We start from the raw sequence: 14,701 nt of genomic DNA on the forward strand, positions 1-14,701 counted from the left end.
TGTATGATATTGGCCAATAATAATTCGAGTCGTTGAACTTAGCTGAGTTAATTCAGCGAAGATATTAATATGAGCAGTGTTGACACCAGTAGCAGCGAAGACAGCGACGCTCACCATAATCATATTAATATTCTCAGAAATAGTATATAGACATCAGCTACACATACTAACCAGTTGGATACATGTTATGAACGCCTTTAGGTCTCCATAGGACCGCATAAACAAATCCAATAGTTGAGATATCTAAATACAAAACGTTTAAAAGTATTGGATTAAACGATGCAATCGAAAGTATGCTCAGTGATAACTCATTTAAGCTCAATTTGTCCGACATCGACTAAAGGCGTATCTTACATGACTACGCGGATGTATTTGTCGAAGTCTATTCAGATTACATGCACGTTTATTTGCATGAATTTAATATATACAATTTTCCGATATCGATAACATAAGAACTAATTATACGATGTAAAGTATACATGGTACTGCATTCCTTCTCAACATGTATTTGGTGGCAAACAGTGATCGATATAAAGAGGCATGGCCAACCAATGTTTGTAATGCATGATCTTAAACTCTGCTGGAAGAGTACATGTCATATTATTTAATTATAGACTCGCTATATGAAAGTCCTAAGACGGGAACCATAGAAAATGAAATTTGAAAAAATAAAATCGCGATGAGCGAAATTAAAATAAATTTTGAACAGAAAGGTACTAAAATTATTATTTTGAATTGTAATGTAACCGCTCTCATGAATATGTGTTATATGGTATTTCAGGAAATGTGGGAAAACCGAAAGGATAGTTCAGGACACATTTGCTGCGTAGATGGGTTTAGATATAACACACACGGATGACTATTTCTTCTTCTATACATTTTCCTCAAGTAAGCATTGTGTTAAGGTGTAGACAAAGAGACAAAGTTAAGACGCTACCTGTATTGAAAGAAACAAAAGACAACGACTGCAAAATGCACAGACACAAACTTTTCGTAAACAAATGTTCCTGTATAACTGAGTTTATGTAATTTGTTAGGTGTAATAGGTATATCAAATAATACAGATCCCAACCTGCTGGCACACTGCTTGACGATGGATCGGGGTATGAAGGTTTTTGCCGTTCAAAATGATTTGACTAGATTATATGGTGCATTTCTTGATTGATACATGAAAACAGTATTCATTTAACCTATATCAAATCCTACATCAGTGCGAGGACTCCATGATCACCTTCTGTCTAGATTATTGTTAATGATTGTTATGTTGTTGTATTAGCTACCATATTACCTAAAATTTTCATGATACAGATTCTTACATAAAAAGTATGCTATGTTTGCGAAATGTGTTCACACGCGAAAGTTACATTAGTACATTACAAAAAATTGTTTTTTGAAGTTTTACTCCTAAAGATGTAACTAAGTCATACTACCTTCTAACATATGAAATGCAAATTAACGCCAATGACCAGTTCTTTTAATAAAACTTTTACATTTCACAAATTATCCTTATCATATTACTGTCTAATGGTACCATCTAGCATACCACCTTATTCCGTGACTGCCCCGTATCGAAGTACAATATATATATATATATATATATATATATATATATATCTATATATATATATATATATATATATATATATATATATATATATATATATATATATATATATATATATATATATATATATACCACATACATAAACCACGTGTTTTGGTACCATCCAGCATACCACCTTATTTTGAGACTGCCCTGTATCGAAGTACAATATATATATATATATATATATATATATATATATATATATATATATATATATATATATATATATATATATATATATATATATATATATATATCACATACATAAAACACGTGTTTTTTAAAGTGCTGGTAGAAAGCAATTTCATATACCAATAATATTGTTATATTGTGATCCACCCATGGCGCAATAATGCGCATATATAAACAACAATACGCATATATAAGCATTATATAGAACGTCTGCAGTTTACTCTAGATCAATGATGAATTTCTCAACATTAATTATTAGTAACGTATTAATACAACGATAAAAAGTATAAATATTCCCCGTTTTCTAAATTAATTTAATACAGTGAACATTTTCTTTACCGTCCTTTCTGACCTCTGCCGCCACCCTTTACCCTTGCATTTATAACGAATAAGTACGCATGAATGTCGAGTGAGAGAGGAAAGGAATTCGGATTGGAGTAAAACTATGAAATAGAGATAACACCTGTAACCTACAAGAACATGTTCGTCGTAATGTTGTGTATGCACTTTTTTAACATATCAGCGGTGTTCATCAATGATGCAAAGTTGTAAATTTTGTCGACAGTATACGGTACATTTTTCGGTTACGTGTTACTTATTCGGTGGGGTAAATACAGTTAGTTTTTTTTTTGGTTTTTTTTACATATTTTAATGTTTAAGAAATCGATCATTATTAATTAAATATGAAAGTGTCTTAAGGCATCTCCCTCACCTCTCTCTCTCTTTCTCTCTCTTTCTCTGGACCATCGTAGAGGATTTTCGTTTGTGTCGTCTAGACTTATGACTGATGATAAAAGTTAAGTCAAACCGTCCAAAGTATGAGAGATAGATAGATAGATAGATAGATAGATAGATAGAGAGAGAGAGAGAGAGAGAGAGAGAGAGAGAGAGAGTTATATGGTCAGTGCTACTGTTATTCAAGCATAATAATGAATTTGATCACCTTTAAATATATTAAACTAATTTAATTACCTCTTCATGGTTCGTCCTTATGCATCGTTTCTATTTTACATTAATTTCCATGCGCCGGTAGATGATGGCTAAGCGTTTATGTAAATGGTGTAGTAAACCAAGCGTTTGTAGTTCTCTAGTTCCATCATTAAAACCATACTTGTTGTTTAAATCATAACTAATTATTACATAGATTAAATCAATGTCAAAAAATGGAAACTAAAATAAAAAACAATCACTTTTTCAATATGGAAAGGCGATTGCGAATAGCCACAAAAAGCAAACAACTAGATTTTGTTGCTAACACTCTAGGCTATGTGATGATTTAATTCATAATACACAGCTGCTTTTAGTAAATGTTAACTCAGTTAAAAGGGGACATATAATATATACACTGTATGAATTATAAACCATTCGTTGAATAACTGTTTCATTAAAATCAAGTCTGGTTTCCTTTAAATTGATATTTTTACATCTCGTGGTATATCACTGATGGGGCTTACATACTATATAAATATATATATAAATATATATATATATATATATATATAGAGAGAGAGAGAGAGACAGACAGACAGACAGACAGACAGACAGACAGACAGACAGACAGAGAGCGATTTGAGAAGAAAGTTACACACGAAAAAACAATGTCTTTATATTAGAAAATAACAATTACACCAATTAAGCTTATCTTTTTGATGTATTCGGCAGTCATATTGCTTTATCTGGAGCGTGTCAATTTCTTTCTAATCCATCCTGCAATTATTTTAATTTAAAAATCAGCTCTCGACACAAATGTGTAGGTAATATTATATTGGATTTCTTTACAAATATGAACTAAATATAAAATAAATATACATTTAGAATGTGATATACGTTCTTGATTTTTATAAAAGATATTAGGGGATATATATAAATCAAATGGCTTGAGTAAAATGTGCTTTACTTGCTGTAAGGTAAAGGACGAACTCAACAAAACTGTAAAATAATGAATTATAAATTATATATCATCTACGCTCGACGTGGAATGAATGTTTTTTTAACCGGTCATCAATTGTCCTTAAATATTGCATGATCTTATCACATACTGAATTAAATATTCAGGTAAACTACAATGATTGACATCAGAACTTTATACCGGAGAGCTTTATTGTCGGCGACCATATAAAAGTGACATAAAGCAAACAGAGCTTAACATGTATCGACTAGGTTTTATTGTAATCTGGTCAAGTTTCATCGGATTTCCAAACGAATGAACATAATGTGACGATATACTATATAGGTACAAAGGAACTCATTTTTATTGGGACCTTATCTGCGTCACAATTATGGCCGTATATAGCGTCAAACAGTCACTTGTAATCCTATCGGCTTATCTTTATCAGACCGTCATTGAAGTCTTGCTTTTTTTGCATACGTGATGGCAAACCACTCAATCAGGTTGGCCTTATTTGGGCCGGTAACATTTCTTTAATAATCCAGATGGCTTGTCGTCTTACGATATACGAGTACCACCTTACAAATAACTACCCTTTAAAATATAATCCCATGGCACACAAGGTACATAACTCTTATTGTTTTAAAAGCCAGCTGATTTCACATTAGTACATGTCCGTAAACTTCTTAATTATTATTTGTAATCATGTCTTTATCTTGTATTGGTTGCGAACGCAATTTTACCATTTGGTTAATTAATATAGTTAACTAAAGGGTTATTAAGTGCATCAAACCGTTGATTTCATGACAATGGGTTACACTCATGTTTGATTTTGTAGAAGAAAATGTGGGATTGATTTTTGTTAACTTCTACTTATATGCAGATACACTAATCGTGCACCAAACGTAAAGTAGACTGACAGCCTACTAGACCTAAGTAGTTTTTTGCCTATTGAAGACAAAACCACTTTGTATAGGGTAAAAGACGCACATGACATTGAAGGTTGCAGTTCAGCACTATATTAGTGAACACATGTACACGGTGATGGACCATTCGGCATCATGGGTATATATTGTCAATGAAAAAAAAATATAATATGCCAAATAACACTAAATGACTTAACAACTTCAAATTGTATATAAATTCAAATAGCTAATCGTCTCCAACACGTTCAGAATGCTATATTATACGAATTTGGTTTTGATATATTTCCCATCCAAACAAAGGACACTGATTTAATTTTTCGCAGTTTTGGAGTTGGTAAAATATGTATGGTTAGGAATAGAATATCGAACACTAAGTACAGCTAAAATGAGTACCCAGTTTTCATATTGGACCCTACTCTATTATCTTGGAATGTGACCCTAATATTCATCGATGTACATCATTTTATCCTGTTTTCTTTACTTAACTATTTATTTAAAGCAGCTATTCAGAGCCAAACCATATTGAAAGCACTGAAGAAACTCGTCTAAATCTGATCAAATGACATCATATCGGTCTTGCCTGAACGAAATATTAAATGCCGGTGTTAGTTTCCTTGCTTTGCTACAACCATATGGTCTTACATTCAGTAACAAAAAAGAGTGCGAATTAACATGCTTTGTAAAATAAAATAATAATGTATTATTTTGATATACAAAAGTTAAAATTGAAAAGGAACTTAACGTATTGTAAATGTAATCTAAAATATTTATAAACCTTACATCCCAAGTCCACCTTTGTAGAGTTCCAAATTAATTCCATTGGTGATCCTAATAAGTACCGATATTGAACGTCCTTATGTTCTAATGAGTAAACAGTCGTGATGAATAACAATGATCTGATCTAAATGTAATGAAAGGAATTCATGATACTTCCAAATTAATGATCCAGTACAAGAAGTATTAATGATCAAATTGTATGCTTTGTAAATAATTTAAATAAATAAATCACCTCAAAAAACACTGACTGAAACACCTTTTAATTATTCTAAGACAGATATTAAGATATGGAATGAATATATTAAAGATAAACAAATTAATTTTAAAAGATAAGACAAATTAGCAGAGCCATAATATAGGTCAATTAACATTGTAAACCATTTTAAGATGTCAAAGAAGATGAAGAATATTCAAATGGAACCATAATGTTCTAAATACATGTTTACCTATATTAATCTAAATATCTAACATATAATGATAACGATATGTTTCGTATATATTATGTTGTTTGCAAATTAAATGTCACTCGTCAAGTAGGCCCTTTTAAATGAATTACTGACAAAGTTACGTAACTTTCTGTAGAAATGCATAACATATAATCATGGAGAAATGCCAGCACACAATCCATATTTGACTAGCATACCACGTACTATTATAAAAAAAATAGTAAGACTTATAAGACAAAGCATTATTTGACATATTATTCAAATATGCATACGATAGAACAACAAGAAAATTGCACATTAAGATGTATTATGAAAGACTATTTTTCAATCGAATGTACTATTGATTTATACAAGAAAACAACAATATGGTATTCGTGAAAGTGCATCTGCATTTTGGTTATATTTTCATTTTTTTCCTGACGTCATTGTCGTTTTTATGCATATCACACTTAATCTCAACAGTCTCTGATTTGTATTCCTCACTTTTTTTTTGTAAAGAAACTAATGGATGTGACCACTGATATACCATATTTGGAGAAGGACCTGAACTAATATACATTTCAAAGTGCTGCAAAACTAATGTCAAAACCGAAGATTCGTTATCGATTGTGCACTAATTATGCTGGTGCTTATTTACTTTTACGGTAAAATTTCACACTAGATCATCTATTAGATTGTCATCTACAACAATCAGTGATCCATCAAATTCAACATCATTTTAATCAATATATACCTTAAATTATTAAGCGACGCATGGAAATGAAAGAGCTGGTGCGATTTTAGGCATGGACCATACTTTTTTCAAAGCATCCTGACACATTTACAGGGCAACGAAACGTTGTTGTTTTTTTTAAATTAACATTTCATCAGCAATTATGGAAATATTAGTGCAACATTTCAAGTAAAATAAATTCCTACACAAACAATCGCTTCACTTTGTTTGACTGGTTGGCACAGAAAATTTAGTCCTGACCTTAACGTTTATAACTCTAACTCGATTTTGTTCCATAATATGTCCTAAAAGTGTAATACAAGCACGCTAAAATTCACAAGTACTTACAATAATTGCCAAATTTGCATCACCGATTCTTTGAAAGGATTTTCGAATGATTCCAGTTGTGATTGTCAATGATGACGCCATTGAATAAGTGCCAATATTATGTCACCAGATATAACCATTTTCATTAAACTTTGTAAAGTATATGAAGGCTCATCCAAACCATATAGTTATACAAATGCCAACAATTCCTTTGTTATTTTAATTAGTACGATGCGCCAGACTCCTTTCAGAAAGAACAATTGCTGACATTTTGCATTTCCAAATTAGTCAACATAGGCATCCAGTATTGTCATTGGAAATGAGTCTCGTTTGGTAACTGTTCACTCTTCTATGGCCAGTGAACATGCGGAAAGTATAATCAGGTTTCGGCAAAAGAATATGCGGTGAGCTCGAGATACCCCTGCTTTTTTCTCTGAAATCATTCAGCTGCATATATTTAATTTCTTTATTAATGTTCTTTTCCAAGGATTATTGATATAGTGATGCTCTTCCAAAGGTGTATAATCTACAACTTAAGCGTCATTGTAATTGTCATTGCCCTTGTTGGTACATTTTGAAACAAGTGCCCATATTCAAATAACAATTATGCTCTTTTCTCTTGCTTTTGCAAATGTGAATGTTTCTGCTACAGATGATGAAATATTTCTGAATTCCAATGATTAGTTACACCAAAGTCACTTCAGTCTGCATACATTATATCGGCTTAATCCACATCGTTTGGGATGGGTAAAAATAAAATTATTTTATTTTTAACAAGACTATTTCTATTAGGATACTCATTTAACAAGTTATTATGGCAAAATTATGTCTGTCTTTGTCTCCCAGTATTAGTAATGATATAATGTAGAATACCTTATAATATCTTTTTAAATATATACGGATCCTAATTGTATGTATTCAGCTTCGCTAATAGTCCCCTGAATGGATAGCTCAGGATCACGTTCCGGTTCGATAATGAGCGGTTGTTGTTGGTCACCAAGATTAAAAATAGAATAAATAGCAAAAGTGTATCACTGAAATCAATCACTCTGGATTGATTCTTACGGAGCAAACGCAATCACATTGAAAGCATGTTTCAGCTAAAATAATAATTCCGTGATTAGCATAATTTTCAAGAGCTCAGTTTCCATAGTTCCGACGCCTGCGCACACTGATTATAAATCAGGGATTTCGTTGTCAATAGGATCATTTTCTTTATCCAGTCTTGGTTTGCCATTTACAGGTGGTTTAACAAATCCGCACTCTACTCCTTGAATAAGAATAATTTGACTATACAAATACAAATTTTCTGACGAAAACAAAGTTTCCTAAAATAAAAGATACTGCTAGGCTCATGTGTCCTTTAAACCTTTTACTATGATAGGCGTTAATTGATCACCAATAACAGAAATTATAAGCTTTTGATCTGGATGGTTCATTATTCTCAACAATAAAAGAGATTTGCTTGACATAGCATATGTATTGCTTTCAATAGGTTATCACGACATTTCCCTCTTATAAATAGTTTGGAGTAACTTTCTCTTCACTGTATTCCTTATTTTACAATCTGTAAAAAAGATAAATAAAGTCCTTTTCCGTAGCAATAGTTGCAGAATGAGATGACGTACGGGATTTGTTAACTAATCGCATGGAAATAGGGTCGATTTGAGTCTGCGGGAAATGGTTATATTCAGACAAATGGTGAGAGATTTAATAGATCACGAGTATTGTTAGCTAATTTCAGAATAAAATACATATATTGAGTTTCGTGGGATTGTTTCTGAATAGGACGGTACTAGCGACAAGTTTAGAACGCTCGGACATATTCTACATTACGTGATACTGGAGACGACCTTCCACATGTGGTGTCTTTCCATGTCCCTTTCCAAATCGGCGGTTTCTGTCGACATATTTAGTAAACGTACAATGCTACGTTCACAAGAGGGGATTTTAATCGAAGGGAAATAATTCTTATTCAAATTGTATTAGAGGCATAAGTAGTGAAAGATTGATGGTTGGTAAATCATGTAACTAGTAACGATTTCAGCACACGGGTAATATTTCTAAATCAAATGGTAAGAGAAACGATGTACGTGATCTTGGTGGTTCCAGTACTTGATGTTTATATTTCCTCGTTCACTCCAATTTGAACCGGAAAATATGATCACCAATGAGGCATATGAATTCTCGCTACAATGGTTTTGCACCTTGTCAATGTCACTTTGCATATGTATCAGTAAATCTGAAGCTTCAACATGCAATGCGTCCCCACATCTGAGGTATCAATCAAAATGTTTGCTACAAGGTCAACAGTTTGAACTGTATACTAATGTACACAACACCATTAATGCTCATTTCAGGGACAGGAGATAAGTCGCGTGACTGGTAGTGCGATTATGTTCTTTGTTGTACTCAGTATTGTCGCATTATTAATTAAAATATTTTTGGCTAGTGCGACACCTGGCGGATAAGGCTATACTTCCACTTGTATAAATAGTGATGATGAGAGCTACTCAATCTATTCGAAGCAGGCGGAGGACAGAGAACAATATCATATTCTGATGATGAGGAACCTCGCTGTTTTCATGGTGCTTTTGGTCATTTGTGCTGTCACCTTATCAGCCGGTATTTATGTCTTCTGTCATTTTCCCCATTTGAATTTCTTCCTTCTCTCTGCCATTCATGTCCCTTTCTTTCTTCTGTCATTTCTTATTTGTATTACTATCTGTATTTCTTTATTAATTAGTAACAAATATAAGAATATAATTAATTGCATGAAAGATATTATAGGAATTAAGCCCCATCATCTTAGTTTTCGTTGTTCAGAATCAGTGTTTAACGCACAGTAGATAAAGATATATAGACCCACTCAATTCAAAAAAAAACAAAAATGTACATGAAAATGCTCTAATTATTATGACAAATAGGAAGAAAGCAAAATAAAAATATATTTTAGTAAAAGCTACGTTCCTAATATGTAAAGACGATGAGCATGATAAATAACTAACCATTAGTTACCATCTTAAAGGGACAATAACATTATATAATATAAATAGTAAATAATTCCTGAAATGTCAAAAAGCTATCATGTAAGCCACCACGACTACCCCGAAAGAAACAGTCGGCATATAATACACTCTCAAAAGATAAATAAATGCAGAGATATGTTGTAGCTAATATGTTAAATAGTTACGTTCAGTAAGTAGTAATACAGATACGCTTGATAAAATGAGATGGCAATCGCTAACATTTCAACAATTTAGAACTAAATAAGGTACTCATACAAAAACGGGTTTTATGTTTTTGTTGCAAGATCAACATAATGTAAGCTCAGTTCGTAACCACAAATACCTACTGCAACGTTCACGGAACGAATATCACGATACATTACATGTTCCTAAAGCACTTGTCGGTCAGGAAAGAGATTCACATCCACATGACAACTTGCACCAGTTTTGACCAAGTAGGTAGATCTTTTAGAGCATAAACATCAAAATGTACAAAGGAAGATCCAAACGAATATGTACAGTAGAAATGTATACATAATCGAAGTCTTGATATAATTTGAAGATAACCCCGATTTCGTCTCAAGCAACTACACAAGAGGATTTGTTTGCACCTAGTGATAGCTATATTAATTTGTGAATGTAATCTTAAAGAGCACTAAACAGCAATAGGGTAATCTGTAACAGGACGACATGCACATATATTTACAAAAGTAGATGGTAAGAGACATCGAAAACTGAGAGCAAATAAACATCTAAATTTTATATTAATTGAAAAACACGTCTTTCATTGGTGGCACTTTATTGCTTTGTAAAAATGATTTGCACTCTGCAAAGTATTTAATACGTTGATACGTATAATGGATGTCATTCTCAATTGAAAGGAGGCTACACGAAATTATGTGGAAAGAGAATCAATATATATCCAAAATACGACACTAATAACTACATTTTGTAATGCAAGTCTAAATCCCTCCAAACTGTAACGATAGCGGACTGATTAATGAAACTGTTGTACCTAGCACTGTACTAGAGGCTTTAGCTCGGAAAGAAAAAATGAACTCTTGTCTTAGATGGCTAACTTTCCAACAGCAATGTTTATAGCAATAAACGTGTAATATTTTAAAAACTGTGTAAAAAAGTATTTCAAACTGAAAGAGTTCAACTACATAAAAAACCCATCGAAAATGTACTTGAAAATAAAAGCTCTAATCCATTATGGAGATATGTAAAAGCAGGAAAACTTTACAATGTCAGCATGCAAATCTAAACAAATAGGATTCTTTGCAACTTACATTAAAGGAAATGTTCAAATAATTGTTGAAACATTTTAAATCAGTTTTCATCAAAGACATTTCCAACTCTATGCCAAACAATGGAAAATGTTTACAAATATAACTTATCAAGCCTAACCATAACAAAGTTATGCGTTGATAACCTCTTTGTCAAATATAAATAGCTTTAAAGCATGCGGAACAAACAACATTGACAACTTAATATATAAATAAGTGCACCCACCAACTAGCCCCAAAACTGTAAGTTATTTACTAATATTCAGAAGATTCTGGAAGTTCAACAAACGACTTGCTCAATGAACATGAATGCCCTGGTTTCAAAAATGGAAACTTACACCTTGCATTAAATTGACGACCATTTTCCCTTGCATCAGTTGCATGTAAACGTCTTGAGCATTTGTAAGCATCTTCTTACCTACTTGGAAAACGTTAATATTCTAACTAAACTGTACCGCGGCTTGACCTTGAATTACTTAAGCGAAACACAATTCCTCACTAAATTGTATGACCTACTACACGACAATGACAAATGAATACACACGGACCTGGTGTTTCTAGACTTTTCAAAAGGACTTGATACTGGTCCACATCGTAAATTAATGTTCAAGTTGGAAAACGGCATAATCTTGTGGTGGCAATGTATAATCATCTGAATCAGTCACCATCGACCCCAGTGTTTCTCAGGGAATCGTGATTTGACCTCACTTTTCCTTTGCCATGTTAGTGGTCTCTCAAACTGCAGGATATATCAGGTTATGGTGTTTGCAGATGAATTTCACCTTTAAAGAACAATTCAAAACCAGAGTGACCATTACAACCCCAAAATGAGCTCGCAGCCCTCGAGACATGGGCGTCTGATCGGGGTATGAATGTAAATGACACTGTATGTTAGCTGATGTGTATGTCCAGTAAAACAGTAAAATCGTCTTACATGTACGCCATAATTAACCACATATAACAACGTGTTAGTGAAAATTCATATCGTTCACGAATACTATATGAGGCTAATATATTATTAAATCGACCACGAGCACAACACTAGCGTTTATACAATGAAACCTCAGAACATTGTCCGAGGAAATGTTGACGAACTGTCTACCTAGCACAATATAAATCCGTATTATAATATCGTTGTAATATATTTGAATCCCTACTACATTGATTATGCTGATAGAATCGATAAGGTTCAACACCAGGCTGCAAGATGTCTATATGGTGACTACAAAACCCAGGAAGCTGGATGCGTCACCAAAATGTTTTCTGATCTGCGTCTAGCAACATTACGAAACAGGCATAGTGGAATTCGTTTGATTAATCTCTTTAAATTTTTCGAGGAGTTAGTGTCAGCTCTCTCACCAAATATACTTTCAAAACCAGTAAGACACAAAACTTGATTAAAACCAAATATATTCCAAACTATTGTCAAACAATAGTACATGATTTGTAGTTGAGCTATGTAGAACATAACAATTAAAAAATTATTTCGCCTTAAAAATAATTTTGGAACGGAATCATCTGAGTAAAATTTATGTGTGCGCGCAATCAGTAGAGAGCTTCAAGACAGCATATGAAGAAAAAAAAAATAACTTTGTAGTTGGGTCTCTCTTTCGGTGCATATTTATCCCTTAATTGGCCCTCCACTGTACACATTCAGATTCAGATACCGAAAAGGTGTGTATTAAAAGCATTTGAAGTCCTCTACTTTCGCTCACGGATGCCGGTGCCACATCAGATAATGTGAAACACTTTCATCACTATAAGGAACTGAGCATTTTAAACATTTATAACGAAGTCTAAAAGATTGAGACTACAATGTGACTATTTTACCAATATTTTACAGAATATATAGAATGATGTGAAACGAAAGTGTATATTTGTTCTAGATCAGTAAATAAATGTTAAACATGAAATCGCAAGCAAAAATTCAAATGCAATCGAAAAACAGGGACATGATAATGAAATCTCCAACAAAATGTCACTTTAAGCATATACTTCAGTTTAGTGCGCGGTTTACAAATACTGAATCAAAGGAGCATGATCCTTCTGCACAATTATATGTATTGTGATTTGGAATTGTAACACAGATTAAACAATTTGTCCTAGTCCTATGGCTAAAATGTCTGCAACATGGCAAGTTATAGTCATATATTTCACTGGGGCAGCATGTTGTAGACACGTAACATCATGTCGCATCTAGCCACATTATCCTCATATGAGGTTGACCGGTCCTAGCACTACCCTAATGAAACTGAACCCCAAGCTAATTAGCTACTAGTTATATTTATATAAGTCTTTGATATGACTCGACTGGGTTCAAACCAACGATCTTCCTTATCTAATGATGACGCATAAACACTTAGGCCATCGTAAAGGTATTATGTAAAACTATCTTGCCTCAGCTTAATAAAGCGTGTCATACTTATCCTTTTCCATTCAAAATAAACGTGTGATTTTACATTTCTCAGAGCAATGTTGTGCATATTTGTTCCAGAACTTGGCAAACGTTCAAGCGACATCAATGATGCTGCGGATCTAATAGAATTGTTTCGACATGCAATCAAGAGAGAAAACGGAAACGTCAATGAGTAAGTTTGTGAGGATAATGTTTTCTTATGTTTAAGTATCACCGAATAGTGCAAGACTCGGCAGAATGAAATGAATACTGGGCTCCGCTAGAAATAATATAAATACAGATTTTGTCTGCATACCTTTCCTTTCCAGTCGTAAACACTTGTTGAAATTAACTGAATCAAATGAAATCCATGGTACAATTACTTCAGTGTTTCTGAGAGATAGACTTTAAAAGAACGAAAGGGAGGAATGGAAATTTGCAGATTATATTTTGATAGGTACAACGACTGAGTTTAAGATATAATAATATATACATATATACATGAAACCATCCATCAATCCATCTACTCACCCACCTGCAGACCCACACGTACGTACATACATAAATAAATTCATGCATACACAAATACATACATACATATATACATACATAAACATACATACAGACATACACACATACATAGATACATGCATACATACATACATACATACATACATACAAGCATACATACATAGACATACATACATACATACACACACATACATACATACATACATAAATACATAGATAAAAACATACATACACATGCAGACATACATACATGCATTCATGCATACATATATACATACATACATACACACATACATACATACATATATACATATAAGCATATATACATATACATACACACATACACACATACATACATACGTACATACATACATACATACACACATACATACATACATACATACATACATACATACATACATACATACATACATACATACATACATACAAACAAACATACATACATACATACATGCATGCATACATACATACATACATACATACATACATACATACATGCATACATACATATATGCATATATATGTACATACATACATACATACACACATATATACATACATACATACATACATACTTACATAC

The 14,701-nt window shown here is 32.7% G+C and overlaps 1 long non-coding RNA gene across 1 annotated transcript in view; it reads left to right on the plus strand.

The window, feature by feature from the left end:
* Nucleotides 1–9,416: 9,416 nt before the first annotated feature.
* The window catches only part of LOC149770855 (uncharacterized), a 5,962-nt gene continuing 677 nt past the window's right edge, over nucleotides 9,417–14,701 (plus strand). The window contains exons 1-2 of the long non-coding RNA XR_016418449.1: nucleotides 9,417–9,499; nucleotides 13,666–13,759. This is a non-coding gene — a long non-coding RNA (uncharacterized LOC149770855). The remainder of the gene's footprint in view (nucleotides 9,500–13,665; nucleotides 13,760–14,701) is intronic.

This window comes from Sinohyriopsis cumingii, unplaced genomic scaffold, assembly GCF_028554795.1.
Source record: "Sinohyriopsis cumingii isolate HCF-2022 unplaced genomic scaffold, ASM2855479v2 utg002241l, whole genome shotgun sequence".
NCBI lineage: Eukaryota > Metazoa > Mollusca > Bivalvia > Unionida > Unionidae > Sinohyriopsis > Sinohyriopsis cumingii.